The 18579-nt window shown below is 43.6% G+C and overlaps 1 protein-coding gene across 1 annotated transcript in view; it reads left to right on the plus strand.

Moving 5' to 3' along the window:
• tgfb2 (transforming growth factor, beta 2) overlaps positions 1 to 18579 on the plus strand; it is an 89308-nt gene that overhangs the window by 25094 nt on the left and 45635 nt on the right. The window lies entirely within an intron of this gene.

Genomic DNA, 18579 nt, shown 5'->3' on the forward strand with positions numbered 1-18579 from the left:
GTAAATTCAGGAAATTTGTCAGGGACTATGTTGATGAGAAGCAGAGGCTTTCAGTGAAGCTTTTTCTGAATCGGCATAAACGATCGAGGAAGTCCAGGAGTAAGCCATTTACGGCTTTTTGAGGAAATTCAGGTTTAAGTTATTTATGGCTATTTTTACACCTCACTTGAATTTCCTCGATCCTTTATACTGAAAATTGGCATTGCACTATGATATTATGCTGTTTTCTGGTACAAATTTACAGGACATTCTGGCATGCTTTATATACATTCCCTATTGTACAGGGAGCCCTATGGTGTAGGAGGGAATGTTTAATATGTTTCCTCTATTGTTTATGGAATCTTAACATTGTGCTATAGGAGGGTTGTTATACTTGGATTTCTTGAGCTATATAGTTTTATAGCAAGTGATCTCTTTAAAAGAACAAGCTCACGAAAGAACTTTGAAAATCTAAAATTTTAAAATTAATGTATTTTATTATGTGTTTATTTTTGTAAAAAGAATATCAGCTATGGATAGGGATGATGGCATTTGTTTATTTTCTTAAGGTTGCTGTTTAATAGTCTCCGTTAAGTCCTATCTTATGCTGGTGCAGGAGTACCGCAGCACTAAGATCGGAAAACCTCCTGATGTGGTGCTGAGAATATAATTAAATCATTGTTTGAATGCCAGATGGCTCTGTGCCATTAATTTCATTTTATACTTAAGAAAATCATAGATGACACAATGGCAGAGTGGTGAATGACACAGTGCATTTTGCTGCAGTAGACAGTGCCACAGACGAAAAGGAATATAAGAACAGGAGTAGGCCTTTCAACCACTCTGGCCTGTTCTGCTACTCAATTAGATCAATGACTTCAATTTCTCACTGAGTACGTTCCTGAACTCAATCTGACCATCAAGGGGAAATAAAGAACATAGCCCACCCATTTTGCAACAGGAGGGGAGGGAAATTCCGCAAGAGAACCACATTGAAGGGTTGTAATGTTGTTTGGAGTCAAATCATTTGCAGATGCCTCAGAGCAAGTTCCCTGCCCTTCCTCTCTCCAAGAGAACAGAGATTCCTACAAACAAGCAAACAAAAAAAAGCAAAATACTGCAGATGTTAGAAATCTGAAATAAAAACAGGAAATGTTGTCTCAGCAGGTCTGGAGAGAGAAACATAGGGTTAACAGACTGAACTTTACTGGCACTTGGGTGGTGGGAAAGGAGCTGAGGGGGCTTGTAAAATAGCAGGAAGCCGTGATGGGACAGCTCCCCATTGGACGTTTCCCAGTGGTGGGCAGGAGGTGGGTCGGGTGCGGATTGGCATAATTAAGGGCCCAATTATGAGCCATTTTATGGGGTCACTGGCATTTTGCTGATGGTGGGGTGCTCACCAACCCCCTCCCCCTCACCCAGTGTGTGGGGATGTTACCAGCTTCATGAAGGCTGCTTTCCCTGCAGAAGGCCGGGGGCCTATCAGAGCCAAGGCTCCATGGCCCAAAGAGGGGGCCAGGGCATGATAGGATTTCCCCTCCTTTGCACGGGTCTACCACCCTTGGCCCCCTAAATTTTTATTTTTACATACCTGTCCGAGAGCACTTCCATTTTGAGGCAGCCTGAGGTTTCCTGCCTGCTTCAGCAGTGCTCATGTCTCTCGATGGGACTGCTGAGGCTTCAGAACTGCCGGGCCTGTGATTGGGCCAGCAGCATCAGGAGTCTGCTCGCTGTTCTTAATTGGACGGTGGGCCTACAGGCAGCCAATTAGGAGGCCATCTGATAAAATTGCCAAGCTGGTCCTGCTGCTGGCAAGTGCGGGCTCAGGACCTGCTTTTTGGCCCAATGTTGGGGTCTCAAAGTCTGTCATAAAATTCAGTCCAATGTTTCAGCTCGATTTACCTTTCGTTACAATTCTACCAGCATTTCTAGAATTTCCTTTTTTTTTAATTCAAGAAAAGATGGTGTTTCCCTTTACTCCCTCCTCCCCTCCAATTCCCCACCCCGCAAAAGGAAAACATATGGGATTCTGATCCAGACTACTCAGTTTCTGAATGACTCTTGGGCTATTGCTTCAGTAACTGGGTTGTTCTTGTACAAAAGGGAGCTGGGGATAGGAATAGTCACTTCAACATGTACCATGTTTAATATCTAGCGCTGCAATCAAAATAAAGCAACAAGTAAATCCAACAAAAAGTTGTGAAAATAGTATAATATTTGAGCATTGCAATAACTAGATTTTTATCAACAAAGCATTACTGACTGGCTTTTGTGCAGATGTCGTATGAATAAAATTGCATCAATAACTTATACTTGTACTGAAGAGCTACTCTTAAGTCATCAGTTCAGTCAGCCACTGATCAATGGAGTAAAAACAGAAAGTGCTCGAAATACTCAGCAAGTCTGGCAGCAGCTGTGATGAGAGAAACAGTTAATGTTTCAGGTCTGTGACTTTTCAACAGGTGAAAGGTCATGGATCTGAAACTTTGGGGAGATTTTATGCTCTCCCCTGCAGCAGGTTTGGAGGCAGGGAGAGCATAAAATTGGGTAAGATGGTGGCCACCAATTGAGGCCCTTAACAGAACAATTAACCCCCAATTAAGGGCCACATCCCACTGCAGCCGCAATTAGCTGTATGACGGGCAAGCCCTGTCGCTGCATGGGAAACATGGCATGGAAAACCACGCAGCTCCAGTGGTGGGGGTCCTTTGTTAAAAGGCACAGTGCCTGAACGAGGGACCCGGCATCGGGAAGGAGGTGGGGCCCGCTGAAAGCCATCCCCTGTCCTTGCCACCGACTCCCCCCTTCCCCTGACTCCCACCCTGCTAGACCCTTTCCGCCCTGAGGCCTGGGTCCAGCGACGCTGCTTGGTCTTTAGTAGGTCCTCCTCCAGCAGCAGCAACCGCCTCCGTGGTGGCGTTGCAGCTTCTGGCCTCTGATTGGCTGGCAGCTGTCCAAGGGCTGGACTTCTGACGACATGGTCATTGATCCTGTGGAAGGCCTGCCGCTGTCCACCTGATTGGTATTAGATTCGGGGGGCCTTCCGGAGAAGAAGCGATGCAGTGATCTCGGGCTTTTTCCAGACTTTGAGACTCCCGCTACTAATGTAAAATTTCCCCCCGTTAACTCTGTTTCTCTCTCCACAGATGCTGTCAGACCTGCTGAGTATTTCCAGCACTTTGTTTTTATTTCAGAATTCCAGCATCCACAGGATTTTGCTTTGATTTTACTAATCGGTGGAGGCTAACTTGCTTCCTCCCAGAACATGCTCCTTAACAACCTATAAATATGATGCTGTTAACACTATTTCATCTTAAAATCTTATACATTCAACAATTATATGTTTCCAGGAGCCCATTATTTTCACAAAATAAAAGTTAACCAGTGTCCCTGTCCTTTTCATTGGAAGGCAAGATAGATTTGTTACAAATAGTAGCTCTGCCAAAATTGAATGAGGTCAATAATACCACTGGCAGCTGTAGCAGAATACTCTAAAATTACTTCTTTTAATAAAGCCCTTTTTATGGCGTGAGAAAAACACCTTTGAATAGGGATTTCTATCTGATAGAATAGGACAGATGTGAGAGTGGGCCAAGGCCTCCCAGAAGCAGCAGTATTCTTCACACTTTTCTGTTTGTTTTCACAAAGCAATCTCCTCATAAAATCAAATAAAAAAAAAACATTAATGTATTTTCAGGGAGAAAGTGGTAGTAATTTTGGGTCTGAAAATTCGATCAGGAATAAAATATATTGTCCCAAGAGTCCAGCCTTAAATGGTCGTGTCAAATCTGAACTGTTAGCTCACCCATAGCAGGGAAGTAATTTCTGAGACTGCAGCATTAAACTGTGGGAATTGAAGAAGCTTTTACCTGCTACACTGTATTGTGACTGTTGGATCATATACAGTCTAAACAGGAATATAATCCAGAAGGGCATCTGTTGGACAGTTTAAACTGATATTAGCTTACAGCTACATTCTATAGTTATCTTGAGCTGCTGGCAATAACATTTTACTTAGCCTGGCATTGCTGTCCTTATCTACCCTCAAAGTGATGATTTCCCAAAGCACAAGCAGCAAAGCTGATAGTCTTGCTATTTCTTGAGATATGGAATGTATGAAGCCAGCCAGTATCTCGAGAAGCAAAGCTCTTGACTCCCAACCAAACGGCTGAAATTTTTTGAGTCCCTTTTAACTGATTGTTTTCTTTGGGAGAGCATTGTTCATTGTCAGTGGTTTGTTAAATAAAAGCACCACGCAAAATTGAGCCTATTCAGTTCAGGTGGGGACCTACTAGAAAATACTTTGACAGTTCATATTGTTGAAAACTGTTATGGAACATTCTGCAGCCTAAAGCTTTCCTTGTGTCCGTGGAATGGGCAAGTGGAAGAGGGGGACAGATGGGGAAATATATTCATTGAAAAATATACATTATAAACACATTTGGAAGAAACATATGTACATTTGAAAAGGAAATGTATGGAATGTGCAGATTTGTAGAGTCTTTTTGGCAAAGTGTTTCTGTTAGTCTGTGATGCTAACATTGTGTGGGCTGGACTCTGCTGTGTAATCTTCCCTGAATTGGGGTGGGATAGTGGTAGAGACTGAGGGGAAATGGGACAGTGATGCCTACTGATGCATTCCTGTCCCAACCTGAGTTTTCCTGTCTCTAGCCCCAACAGAGATACTGTTGACCACTCCTTCTCCACTAGTTACATGCAGTGGAGGAGAGGGGGATCCTGGTCCTTGATGGATATAACTGATACCTGGGACTCTTTCTCCTGCTTCCTAGGAAAGATGGCACTAGGCTTGGGTCAGCTCTGGGAAGGATCTAAGATTCTTTGAAAGGAGAGAGAAGGCCTACTAGAGGCGTCCTTTCCCTTCAATTGCTTATCTGTTGAAAGCCTCAATCTCAATTGAGTTAGTCCATTCTTTGGGGTGCTGTATTACCTCCCCCCTCTTTGTGTGCTGCAGCAACTGTTCTACTACAACACCATCTTAATATTCCTGTGGGCTACTGGTGGATCGCAATGGGATCTTGCGATTAAAAACCTAATGACCCCCAATCCAGGAAATTGGACTGGGTCATGGCAGTGTTGGGGAAGTGGGCAGGAGTTCTGCTCCAACCCTGTAGAAATGAATTATAGAAATCCAACCTTCTATGTGTATATGTGATGTGCCTTCTTTATTTACCTCCTCATTTGTGATAATGTAGCAATTTTCTGACATTATTATGTCAAGGGAAGGCAGTGTTAATGTGATGTTCCAGGTAGCATTAATGTAGTTTAATCAGTTTTGCAGTTGGCAAAGCTATGGTGACATTTACTTAATTTTCGTTGTAGGGTAAGTTTTTTTTTCTTACTAACTATTGAAGAGCTGCTATCCTATCACGCTGCTCTTAATCAATCCATTGTGTTTAGTGAAAAGCTACTATCATTATTTATTCTGTAACTGTGCACACACTAATTGAATGAGGAAAAAACAGTCATCGAGCTAATCTAGCCCATTGTAAATTTACTAACAGTGCCACCATACAAATACATTTTAATATAAAATGTCACCATAGTTGCAAGCTCAACCCGCCCTCTGAATACTTCTCACTTTCTGTATGGCTGAATGACTGGCAGACCACCGTTCCCTAATTGGAGCACACATGTTGTCATAATCCATTGGAATCTAATCAGGTCACCTCAGTGCCGATACTGAGCTCCTGGATTCATTCAAATTACTTGTTTAAATGCTATCATGTTGACAAATACTCAACTTGCCGACAAGCACATGCATTCACATAGACATCTGGTTATTGACTAAGATGGCTCACTAATTGTGCTGTAAATAACCCTTTTCATAGGTAGAAATTTTCCATAGCAGATTTTACACAGGTAACAAGCTGCAACATGAGTGAGGGAGGAAATAAGCACCATGATTGTTATGTTCATTCTTTTTGCATCCAATTCAAATACTGAGCATTGGGGAATTGGATTAAATCCTACTGTACTGGAATCATAGAATAGCTACAGCACAGAAGGAGGCCATTTGGCTCATTTTGTCCGTGCAGGCTCTCTGCAAGAACAAATCAACTAGTTCCACTCCCCTGCCTTTTTCCTATAGCCCTATAAATTTTTCCTTTCAGATGATTATCCAATACTCTCTTTTTGAATCTGCCTTCAACACACTGCCAGGAGTGCAGTCCAGATCTAACCACTTGCTGCATAAAAAAGTTTTTTCTCATGTCGCCTTTGGTTCTTTTGCCATTCACCTTGAATCAGTGTCCTCTGGTTCTCGACCTTTCCACCAAGGGAGAAATTGTAACCATGTCTACTCAAAGCTCTGCACAAACATCTCTTCTCTAATTGGGGGATGATAATCATCCAAGTCAATTCCGAATTATTTAGAACTGGTATTGATTCCTCCTAAATGGTCAGATGCAAATAACACTCTATTGAATAATTAAGGATAAAAGTGTTAGTTGGTGGAGGGGATGGGGGTGATAATGGAACTCCTGGCAGTGCTGTTGGATCAGGTGCCCAGCAAACCCACGGGCTGGGAACCGAAGCCATGACCCATCAGTCCCTTTTTAAAAACCTTAATTAAATTCCCACCTATTTCAGATGGAAGTTTTCAACACCCGCTCCATACGTGGTCCCATAATAGAGCAGGGCTAAAGTTAAATTCCAAACTTGCAAAGTTGATTTCCACTGGATTCCTCAGTCCAGGATGCTTCTTCTGCGACCATAAACAGGGCATTTTGGATCCTAAAATTGGCCCCATTTATTCATGAAGGTCTCTATTCAGTTTCTAGCCACGACCACCCTGAAAATACAGAAGTTGCCTTCCAGTCAAAGAGACTGATTGAAGTCGGATTGCCTATTTGTAGTAAACTGACTAGGTGTGTGTTCTGCCAGGGAAACAGGAAGGAGAATTTGTGTCTAATAATTCCAGAAGATAGACCCAAGCCACAGGAATCCTGCGAGGATCGAATACCTTTCACTTTGCCTGCTCTCTTTCTTCCGTACTTGTTCCCTCTGTCTTTTTAGCTTTGATACATCAACCAAATCTCTTTTCCTTTAGCTCCAGATTCACCAGAGCAGCTGTGTCCTTCATTTAAATTATGCTCAAATCCCAAATTTCTGAGAATATTTTTCTATGGATTGTATTTCAAAACAATTCCATCCTTTATGCAGTATTATAGCCAACATGTGCAAAAGGTGCCAATTGTAAGCATTTTAGTTTACTTTATAAAAAAAAAAATCCACTACAAAATGAGAACAATTTTACAGTGTTAATGACTGGGCATTTAGCCCATTTTAGATTTTGATTTAGAGGTTATAAAATTCTGGTATTGCCAAATGTGTCTGAAAATAAATCATATTAGCGCCAACCTATAGGCATCCCCGATACATACATTTTTTTCCCTCTATACCTATACCAGACTGTTTAGCATTAGACACACACACAGTTACAGACAGACCCCGACACATGGACACACACACAAACTCAGACATACGCTGTCTTCGCCCCCCCCCCCGCAGGTTTTCAATTTTCCTACATTACAACACTGACTACATTTCTAAAGTACTTCGTTGGTTGTGAAGCGCTTTGGGATGTCCTGAGACCATGAAAGGTGCTATGGAAATGCGAGTCTTTTTTTCAATTTGTTTCAATGGTTCCAGCCACATAAATGGGAGATTTTAGGTAGATTCATATTGGATTATTGTCCTACCAGCCTTTAAATGTTTTCTAAAACTTGTAGGGAGGTAAACGGAAAGGTGTTTGAAGTGAGTGCAGCAGTTATTTTCATTGAAAGTGTACATATCTGCTTACATTCAGTTTTCTGAGCCCTTCAATCATTTGCCAGCCATTTGTCAAGATTAAAAAAGGCCCAGACAGTCAGTTCTGGCACACACATCCAACCCATAGTGGAAAAGGTATTGCATGTGTGCACCACATTGGCATGAACTGATTCCAAATTTGAAGAAATATAATGGAGGCATGTGTGTCCTGTCTCGCCATACTAACACTTGGCTGAATAATTGCAGGACCAGACTCTTAACTCTTCAGTCTTCCAGTTGTCCCTGAATTGAACAAAAGCCAATAGTACACATCACCCAGCAAATCCATTGCCATTTTCTTAGCAGACCATTTAATTGTTTTTAATTCTGTGAATTCCTCTTTTTATCATGATTTTTTTTTCATAGCCCCAGCTGTCTTCCCTGTGGAATGTACTACAGTATTATAACATTCTTTTCTCAAATGGTCTCAGCTGTTTTTTTTTTGTGGAGCTTCCTAGTTTCTGCTGCTGGTGTTGCTACCCATCCAGTTTTGGATTAGACAGTCCTGCTTTTGAGTGGGCTGTCCGGAAATATCTAAAATGTAAACCAGACATCAAAAGTCTGATTTTTAAAATGTCTATTTTTTCATACATTTGTGTCTCATAATGTAGTACCATTAATTGTTGAGGTTATTAAGCACATTTTCATCACCAACACATTGAATCTCAGAGTTCAAGCCATGATCCCACGCTCCCTCCTGCCCCAATTCCACCCCCTGTCTGGTTTTGAACATGGCAAAAGATGACCTAATCTATAGCATTTGTCTAAAAGGCATCATCAGAGTCTGCTTCCTTATACCATTAACTTCTTGGTAGGAAGGAAGCAAATTCCATTAATCCACTAAATAAACAGAGTAGTTTAGTTGATAGTGTTCAAGGTGCAGGTCTTCCTGTTTCCAATCAGTTTTGCTCCTGTGTATCTGACTTTAAAAAGCCCTGGAGCTGGGAATACAGATTTTTTTACTGTTTAAACCTCACTCCATAACCACATATATATTCTCTATACATATACTTCTAATTTCCTAGCTACTGGTATTCTAGATTTCTGCTTTGGATACCAGCTTCCTGTCCAAAGACTTATCTGTTCCCTGACCAAAGATATGTGAACAATTGAATGAGGCTATGGTAATTTTTCTCTAGATAAGACAAACAGGGAAAGTGTTTTTTTTTTTGAAGAGGTAGAACCAAATATTCAAGCTAAAATCCAGGGACAGGATTTTGGGGTTTTGGGTCAGGACCCCGACGTCAGGGTCAAATCGGGGTCCCAATTCCGCACTGTATAGGGAACAGTTGCCTGGCAGTGATTTTCCTCGAACTGGCCAATTATGAGCCAGAGGGCAGACACTCTGTCCAACAGCAGGTGGACTCTCAAAGCTGGAGGGACAATAGGAGGTCCTCCAGCTAGGAAGAAGCAGCAGCCTGCAGTTCAAGTAAGAGAGAGAAGGTGCCTCTATCTTGAGGTGTGCTCACTCCAACTTTTTAAACTTTTAAATTAAAAAAAATTCCCTTAGCAGCCGGGCCACCATTGTGGAGGGGAGGGCCTCAAAGCCTCTCTGGTGTGCAGGACCCCCAGTCTGCCACTGTGAGACTGTCTCCAGCCAGCTGGCTTAGTCCTCGATGCTTTTGGAGGCCCATGGGCTGGCTGGAAAATTCCAGGCCTCTGACAATAGCTCTTAATAGGCCTTTAAATACCCTTAATTAGCTACCCACCACTTGTGGAAAGGTAACCCTGCTGACTACCATCCCGCAGCTGGGAAAATGGCCTGGGGGCGGGATTTTTATTTATTTTTATTTATTTAGAGATACAGCACTGAAACAGGCCCTTCGGCCCACCGAGTCTGTGCCGGCCATCAACCACCCATTTATACTAATCCTACACTAATCCCACATTCCTACCACATCCCCACCTGTCCCTATATTTCCCTACCACCTACCTACACTAGGGGCAATTTATAATGGCCAATTTACTTACCAACCTGCAAGTCTTTTGGCTGTGGGAGGAAACCGGAGCTCCCGGTGAAAACCCATGCAGACACAGGGAGAACTTGCAAACTCCACACAGGCAGTACCCAGAATTGAACCCGGGTCGCTGGAACTGTGAGGCTGCGGTGCTAACCACTGCCTGCAAGCTGGCAGCATGAATTTATGCGCCCGCCTGCCTCCATACTCGTTCCCCCCCCCCCCCCCCACCCCAGGAGGGCAAAATTCTTGCTCTAGTTTTCAATGAAATAGTGTGATGTAGCCAACACAGAGGCAGCAAAAGAATGAGTTGAATCGAAAGTAGTGGCTTTTTTGTTATGGGGTTTCTCAATTGAGCAATTATAGCCAGCTAATTTCATGTGCAAAAATTATTTAAACATGTTGCTCTCCCTCAATCTCTCCGATACACCACACTGTGGTATCAAACCATAAAGGTTAAGAAGTGCCCTAGGTTCAATCCCTGACCTGTGCTGAGTTAGCTGGCCATGGAAGCATTTTGGGACACTCGATTTGGCCTCACTATCTCAGGTTAGAGCAAAACAAAATCATCCAGGATCCTGCACCCAGATGAGTGATCCTACTGGAAAGTGTGTGTGTGCAGACATTGGAATCAAGCTCTACTCTGATGCTTTTACAGTTGGAAAACCTGCTGATACTTATTGCTTGAGGTTACACTTTAAGAATGACTGCTTTGGTGAGATTCTGGAGGATAGCAGGTGTCTGTGAAATCCCAGCGTGTGTTGACACCTTCAGGAGAGAAATGAGAAGAAAATTGGAGAACATAAACCAGTCTCATTGACAGCAGCCATAAAGTGCAAACTATTAAAAATGGATTCTTGGCTCAGCACAGTAGAACTAAACTGTGATTTTTTTTTTTTTTTTTGGATTTTTAGGGTTGATTATGTTTTTGTTAGAATAACTTCTGCAGAAATGGAAAAAGGCCCTGTCAGCTCTGCACATTTTTACACAAACCATTTTTATGTTTATTTTTAGTTAGGTTGCCAATTTGTGCTGATAGTGATTTTTGACTTAAGTTGGGTTTCAAATGCCCATTTAAAACGAAGCACAGTATAGTGAGAGAATTCACAATTTCTATTGTCCATTTTGCACATGCATAACATCAGTTTATTTTCATTGCACCAGTGTATGTTCATGTGCCTCTGTCTGTTTCACTGAATGTAGTAATGACTACAAGGGAGCAGCAGGTAATCTTTTCAGTTGGCAAAGCCTGCTATTTCTGTTCTTTCCCTAGTGCTTGATGACTGCAAGAATTAGATTTTTAATTAGTCCACTAGACAAAGATTTAACATATTTAACAACAGGGCAGTGAGAATCAATAACACCAACTTCTATTTATATAGCGCCTTTAATGTAATAAAACATCTGAAGATGCTTCACAGAAGCATTATAAAACAAAATGTCACCGAGCCACACAAGTAGATGTTAGGTCAGCTGACCAAAAGCTTTGTCAAAGAGTGGATTTTAAGGATTGCCTTAAAGAAGGAAAACAAGGTAACGAGGTGTAGGGAGGGTATTGCAGAGCTTAGAGCCTAGGCAACTGAAGATGTGGCAACCAATGGTGGAATGATTAAAATCGGGTTGCTCAAGAGGTCCGAATTAGCAGAGCTGAGAGATCTGAGTTGTGGCTCTGGAGGAGATTACAGAAAACAAGGATGAGAATTTTAAAATTAAGAGGTTATTTGACCAGAAGCCAAACACAGGGGTGATGGGGGAATGGGACTTGGTCGAGTTAAGACATGGGCAGCAGAGTTTTGGATGACCTCAAGTTTACAGAGGGTAGAAGGTGGGAGACCAGCCAGGAGTGCATTGGAATAGTCAAGTCTAGATGTAATGAAGGCACGAATGAGAGTTTCAGCAGCAGATGAACTGAGAAAGAGGCAAAGTTGGGCGATGTTATGGAGGTGGAAATAGGCGGTCTTAGTGATGGTGCGAAGATAAGGTCAGAAGCTCACCTCGGGGGTCAAATGTGACACCAAGGTTGTGACCAGACTGTTTTAATCTCAGACTGTTGCCAGGAAGAGGGATGGACTCTGTAGCTAGGGAACGGAGTTTGGGGACCAAATACAATGGCTTCAGTCTTCCCAATATTTTACAGGAGGACATTCCTGCTTATCCAATACTGGATGTTGGATAAGCAGTCTGATAATTAAGCAACAGTGGAGGAGTCGAGAGAGGTGGTGGTGAGGTAGAGCTGGGTGTCCTCAACATACATGTGAAAACTAACACGATGACAAATAGGAGGGGGGGGGCGGGCAGGCAGACAGACAAAGATAGATCCTTGGGGGACTCCAGAGGTAATGGTGCAGGAGCAAGTAGAGAATCCATTGCAAATGATTCTCTGGCTATGATTAGATAGATAAGAATGGAACCAGGTGTGAGCAGTCCCACCCAGCAGGACCACAGTGGAGAGGCATTTGGAGGAGGATCGTGTGATCAACCAAGTTAAAGGCTACAGACTGGTCAAGAAGGACAAGGATAGTTTATCTTTGCCACAGTCACATGGGATTTCATTGTGACTTTGATCAGAGCTGTTTTAGAACTGTGGCAGGGAGAAACCTGATTTGAGGGATTCAAACATGGAGTTCCAGTAAAGATGGGAACAGATTTGGGAGGCGACATGTTCAAGGACCTTGGAGAGGAAAGGGAGATTGGAGATGGGATGGTAGATTGCAAGCATGGTAGGGTCAAGGGCTGTTTTTTTTTTAGGAGAGGGTTGATGACAGCAGTTTTAAAGGAGAGAGGGCGAACACCTGACGAGAGAGAACCTTTAACAATATTAGCTAACATGGGGAGCAGAAGGGGAAGTTAGGTGGTCAGCAGATCAGTGGGAATAGGATCGAGGGAGCAGGAGGTGGGACTCATGGACAAAATGAGCTCAAAAGGTGCATGAGAGGAGATAGGACAGAAACTAGAGAAAGATGTGAATTCGGGGCAAGGGCAGGGGAGCATTAAAGGAAACTTTGCCTGGTGGGCTGGTGGAAGGGAGGGACGCAGCACAGGCAGCTGATCAAAATATAAGTGAATCCTACAAACCTATGTTTAGCTGAACCATGTCCCCACATGTGAGGAACACTTGTGTGTCTAATATCTACAGTAAAAGAGTTGCTATGACACTGGCAGGGGAGTGCTTTGAACCTATGACATTTAATAGCTGCTGGTCCCACTGGCTCGTAGTTTTTGTATATTCTTTTCAAGCCATAATATTGTCAATCAGTAACTTATATTTGCCTCTAATTCCATACACCAGGGGCTGGATTTTCCCTGCGGGCTTTTGAACCCCGTCATCATGCTCAAAAGTAGGTCAGATGCTGGCACTGTTTAGAAAGCAGTCACTCATTGTGATTTTCCCCGTAGTGGCCAATTAACGGCTAGAGGGCGGGATCCTCATCCAATTAAGGATGGTGGGTGGGCTCTTGGAAGAGGCCTTCCAGCTTGAAAGCAGAAGCAGGAAGCCATGGCAGCTAAGTAAGAGAGGGGAGAATTCAAAATGGAGGCGCCCTCTCTCCAGCTTTTTAAAAATTTAAATAAAAAATTGCCTTTGTAGCCTGAGTATCACTGTGGCGGGGGGGGGGGGGAAATCCCCTGTACAGTGCGGTCTGTGGATGCTACTGAACACAGGCAGTCTAGGAGGCCTCTGAGCCTGCCTAGAGTGCTGGCCCCTGGTCTGGCATTGGGAGGCCACCTCCAGCCAGCTAAACTGACCTCGCCGCCTCTGGGAACCTGGAGATCTACTGGAAAATTCCAGTTGGCCTCCTTCAATTGGCCTTAAGTGACTGTTACAAGCTGTAATCGCAGCACGTAGCCCTGCTGTCTCACCATCCTGCCACTGGGAAAATGGGAACTGGCTTGCAGGCCAGCGTCTCTGTTCCAGGCCCCACTGGGGGCTAAATGTCCAGTCCTAGGAATTAATGCCTAAAAAACAATTTTCACTGCTTTCATAAGATGTTCTCACTTTCAATGAGCAGAACGATTTCAAATTCTTCCTATGTAAATGTCACCATGAAGATTCTCAAGTGCACAGTTAAAAAGTTTTGCCGTGCTGCATATATCCAATTTGGAGGCACTGTTTATAGAGCAGACAAGAAAGGAGGTCAGGCAGAAGAGTTCCCTAAGTGTGCACTCTCCTCATGCATTTCTTTCTATGTTAAGGGCAGAAGAAGACTTTGCATGAAAGAAAATTTGGTTCACTCTTGTTGTGACTTTCATTTCAACAGCTCTACATTTGTTTTCTGAGCTGCGTTCCAGGTCCTGTGAGACCATGTCCTTATGCGTTGTAAGAATGAAATGCCAGGAACGCCATTCACATCGGGGGAAAAAATTGGCTCTGTTGTACTCTCGGAAGGCAAACTTTTTGTATGCACAAGCGGCCACAAATATTCATACATGGCTATGGTGTTTAAGTGAATATGCCAAAATGATTTAACTATTGAAGAACTGAATTATTCAATGTTCACTAATGTGTATACATATCAGATCAGGAGAGGGAGTAAAACTTTAATTTCTAATGCTGAATATGATAGAATTAAAGAAGCAGTTCGAGTTCTGGGAAAATTCTTCGTTCATAACATTGTTTGAATAAATAAATACATTTTTTTTGGCACAAAAATAAATTCCAGGTCTAGAACGTGCTGGGTGTTCTACAATCAGGAAGGTTGCAGAGATAAGTCTGAATGAATGTATTTATTGTTACTGTAACAACGGTGAAAGAATTTAGATTCTCACTTCCCAGTATGTGGTTTCATGAAGAAAGGATATCCAGCCACAAAAGTGGGAGATTACAGAGAGGAAGAACAGTTAAAGTGTGAAGCTCATGACTGGCACCACCCCAGTTGAGAAGGCAGATATGTAATCTGCTCTCAGACCCCCACTGGAATCATTCAGTCTTAGAAATAAGAGAAACTTAATTTCTTCTGGATGTCAGATATCAGGAAATGTATATATGTCTTAGGACCCTGCAGTGCATGTGTTGCTTACAAATATTTTTAACACAACCAGTCAAACACTATTGCTACTGTCATGCAGGCCCCCACCTGCCAAGAATGAGGCATATTAATTTTCATATGAACATTGATTTTAAACTTGCTGGGAAGAAGAGAAGGCCTGTTACAAGGGCTGCCAGGCACTTAGCTGAAAAACATTTGCATACTAACAGACAGTGTTTGTGGAGACAAAAGGACCATTCCCAGACACATTCAACCTACAATGGATTTTGATCACCAGACATTGAAGGTGCAAGGAAGAGCATTCCAGAGACTGCTAAGGTGATACAATCCACAAAAGCCAGGACTGGTAAACCAGCTGGTCACATAATTAACTGGCTGGTCCAAGGTTTTTTGAACTAGCCACAGAGTCTTTGAACTAAGAAAGACTGTTTGCTCCTGGAGTGAGAAGACCTCTCCTGTCTGCTTCCATCTCTTTCTCACACACGCCTCTGGACCCACTGAGGACACGTGAACTTTAGGAGAAAAGTCTCCTACCTCGAACAAGGTGTAAGAAGAATACTGGGCCCCAACAAAAAGCAAGACCTACCTACAATCAAGGGCTTTACAGTGAGCTCGAAGAACAGTAACCTAAACCATCTTCAGATATTTCCTCAAACTTTTCCACTTTATTACTTCTGCTCTTTTCTGTCTCTCTCCATGTGTGTATCACGTATGCATGCTAGCGTGGGCGTGTCGCATATCCGTAGGCATTAACCAAATTAGAGTTTAAGTTTAATACCATTCAATCTTTTTTCTTTAAACCTAAGAAAACCTGTCTGGCTAGTTTCTTTGCCTTATAATTGGAAAGCAGTGAACAAGGATTCACTAAGTGGGAGCTAAAAAAAAAAGTGTTTAAAATTAAACCCTGTTCCAGTAAGACCAGGTAAAGGCTGAGAGGGAACCCTAGACCCCTTTCTCACCTGGTCGTAACAGAAATTTGGGGGCTACCGTCCAGGATTTGACCCACAGACAAACGAGAGAAATTGGAGGTTGGGAACAATTTGGCTTCCCATCAAAAAAGAGCAAGATTTCAATACAGGTTTTCTTGTGGTTATGTGTGCTTGAATTCTAACATGTCTGCAACTGAAGCTAGTAGCTCACCAAGCCAGGGTGAAGTAACTTGGGATAAGTTAAAAGCACTGTCTATGGAGGAGATGAGAAAAATGGCTGAGTAGTGTGGTATCACTGTCCATGCCAAGGCTAGAAAGTCTGAACTCCTAAGGCTAGTGGCCAACCATTTTTCCCTTGAATCTGAAGAAGCAGAAACAGGGTTTGAAGCAGTCTCTGACGGGGTATTGTTAGCAAAGATACAATTGGAATAGAGGAAAGTTGAATTTGAAGAAAGGGAAAGAGAGAGAGAGAGGCAGGAGAGGGAGAAAAAAGGGCCTTCCAGAAGGAATGTGAGGACCGAGAGGGAGGAGTGAGAAAGAGAAAGAACGTTCCGTAAGGAATGCAAAGAGAGAGGCCTGAAGCGGATTGAGTTAATTAGGGGGTGGAAGAGTAACCCCAGTGAAAGCATAGCAAATATGGAGAAGCGTAATTCAGGGTTGGGTACAGAATTGTTAAAACTATCTCAACTAATCCCAAAATTCAATGAGGGAGATGTAGAAACATTTTTTGTGTCTTTTGAGAAACTGGCAAGGCAGCTAAAATGGCCAGTTGAGACTTGGCCTCTTTTATTAGAAAGCAAGCTAACTGGAAAAGCCAATGAGGTTTATTCCCTGTTGCCTGATGAGAGTTCATCAAATTATGAACTGACAAAAAATGCTATCCTCGGGGCATATGAATTAGTACCCGAAGCCTATTGCCAAAAGTTTAGAACCCTCAAGAAGCAAGTTGATCAAACTTATCTGGAGTTTGAAAGAAGTAAGCAGCTGACTTTTGACCAGTGACTGAGGGCTGTTAAAGTACAGCTCAGCTATGAGAATCTCAGAGAAGTAATTCTGTTAGAGGAATTTAAAAACACTGTCCCATTCTCCATAAAGACCCATGTAGGGGAGCAGCGGCTTGAGAGAGCTCGGCAAGCAGCCGTTCAGGCTGATGAGTTTGTTTTAATTTATAAGTCGGTTTCCCAGGGGAAAACTTTTCATCGTCACCCCCATAAATCTGAAAAGGACAAAGGGTGGGAAGGTAATTGGAGCCCAAGCAGTCCTGGGAGAGAAAGAAAAGCAGGAGACCCAGGGGCCCTCCTTATTATCCTCTAGCCAAAATGGAAGGTGCTGTGAGCAGGAGTGAGACCTGGAGTCCTGTGTGCTTCCGTTGTAATAAGACAGCTCATCTAAAAGCTGACTGTTGGAAACTACAGGGAAAGCCTGTAGGGTTAATCAGGGCACACCCGCTCAGTGAAGGAGAAAGGACCCTGATGGAAAGCACAGCAGAATAAGCTGCGGCTTTAACTGCAGTAAGAGTGAGATCCAGGTGCAGGAAAAGTTAATAGGATTCCTGAAGGTTATCAGGGTTTTGTGGTTGAAGGGAAAGTAACCCCATGCCCCTCGAGTGGGGCAAGCAAGCCCATAGTAATTCTCAGGGACACAGGAGCCACTAGATCTCTTTTTTACTGGGAAAAGGCCTGACCTTTCCCCCAGAGAGTCCAGTGAACACCAGAATGGTGGTGAATGGTTTTGAGGGCAGTGTATGCCTGTACCTGTACACCAGGGGTGCACCTGGAGGGCGGCCTAGTTTTGGGACCGGTGACCATGGGGATTGTCCCTAGTTTGCCTGTGGATGGGGTTGACCTGCTCCTAGGTAATGACCTGGCAGGGGTCAAGGTGGTAACCCCCACAGTAGTGAAGGAAAGACTGCAGGAGGTCAGAGACAGGGGAGTGGCAGGAGATGGTCCCCTGCAGTTCCCCTGAATGTGTAATGAATCAGTCCATGATCAAACCAGCTCCCCCAGAGGAGACTGAATTGGCACTGCAGGCAGATGACCATGAGGTCTGTCTGTCCAAGACTTTTTCAGGAAGTTCGAAAACCCAGGGAGTGCATTAAATAATTTTTCCCTAGCTGAGGCTCAGTGAGCTGACCAAGTATTGCAAGAGTTAGCACAGGCTGCCCAGTCTGAAATTGAAGCAGAGGGGAGTCCCTGATTGCTACTATTTAAAGGATGAGGTACTGATGAGGAAATGGAGTTCTCCTCACAGACCTGAGAGCAAGGAGCAGACAATAGTTCACCAGTTAGTGGTGCCACAGAGGTACCAGAGAGAAATATTAAGAAGGACCCACGAGATGCCAGTGGCTGTTCATGCCGGTATACGAAAGACCAAAGTCCGCATAAAACAGTTTGACTGGCCAAAACTCCACAAACATGTGGTGGAGTACTGCAGGAGTTGACACATGTGCCAGGTTGAGGGGAAACCCCAACCTACAGTGAAACCTGCACCCCTAGGTCCTGTACTGGTGTTAGGAGGACCCTCCAGCAGAGGGCTGGTGAACTGTAAGGGACCCCTGCCGAGAACAAAAGGGGATAGGTAGGCACAAGGCTGGCAAAAGTTTAGAAAGGGAAGGGGAAAAAGTGACCAAGAGGGTAGGTTAACGGTAGTCTGGGAGGAATCCCGGATGAAAACCCCTACTGTCCGGTCAGCCAACCCCGAAAAATGTGAAATGTTAGACCCCACATCCTCCTATGCAAATGCAGACACTAGAAGCACCCCACCAGAGTTGCTAACAGCATTTACAGGAACCTGCAGAGACAAAGAAAGACCCCTAGGGAAACCATGAGGGTGATGCCTCACCTAGTCAAAGTGCCACAGGGGAGTGCAGTGGAGTCTGCACAAATACCTGCAGGCATG

This window comes from Heterodontus francisci, chromosome 13, assembly GCF_036365525.1.
Source record: "Heterodontus francisci isolate sHetFra1 chromosome 13, sHetFra1.hap1, whole genome shotgun sequence".
Classification (NCBI taxonomy): domain Eukaryota; kingdom Metazoa; phylum Chordata; class Chondrichthyes; order Heterodontiformes; family Heterodontidae; genus Heterodontus; species Heterodontus francisci.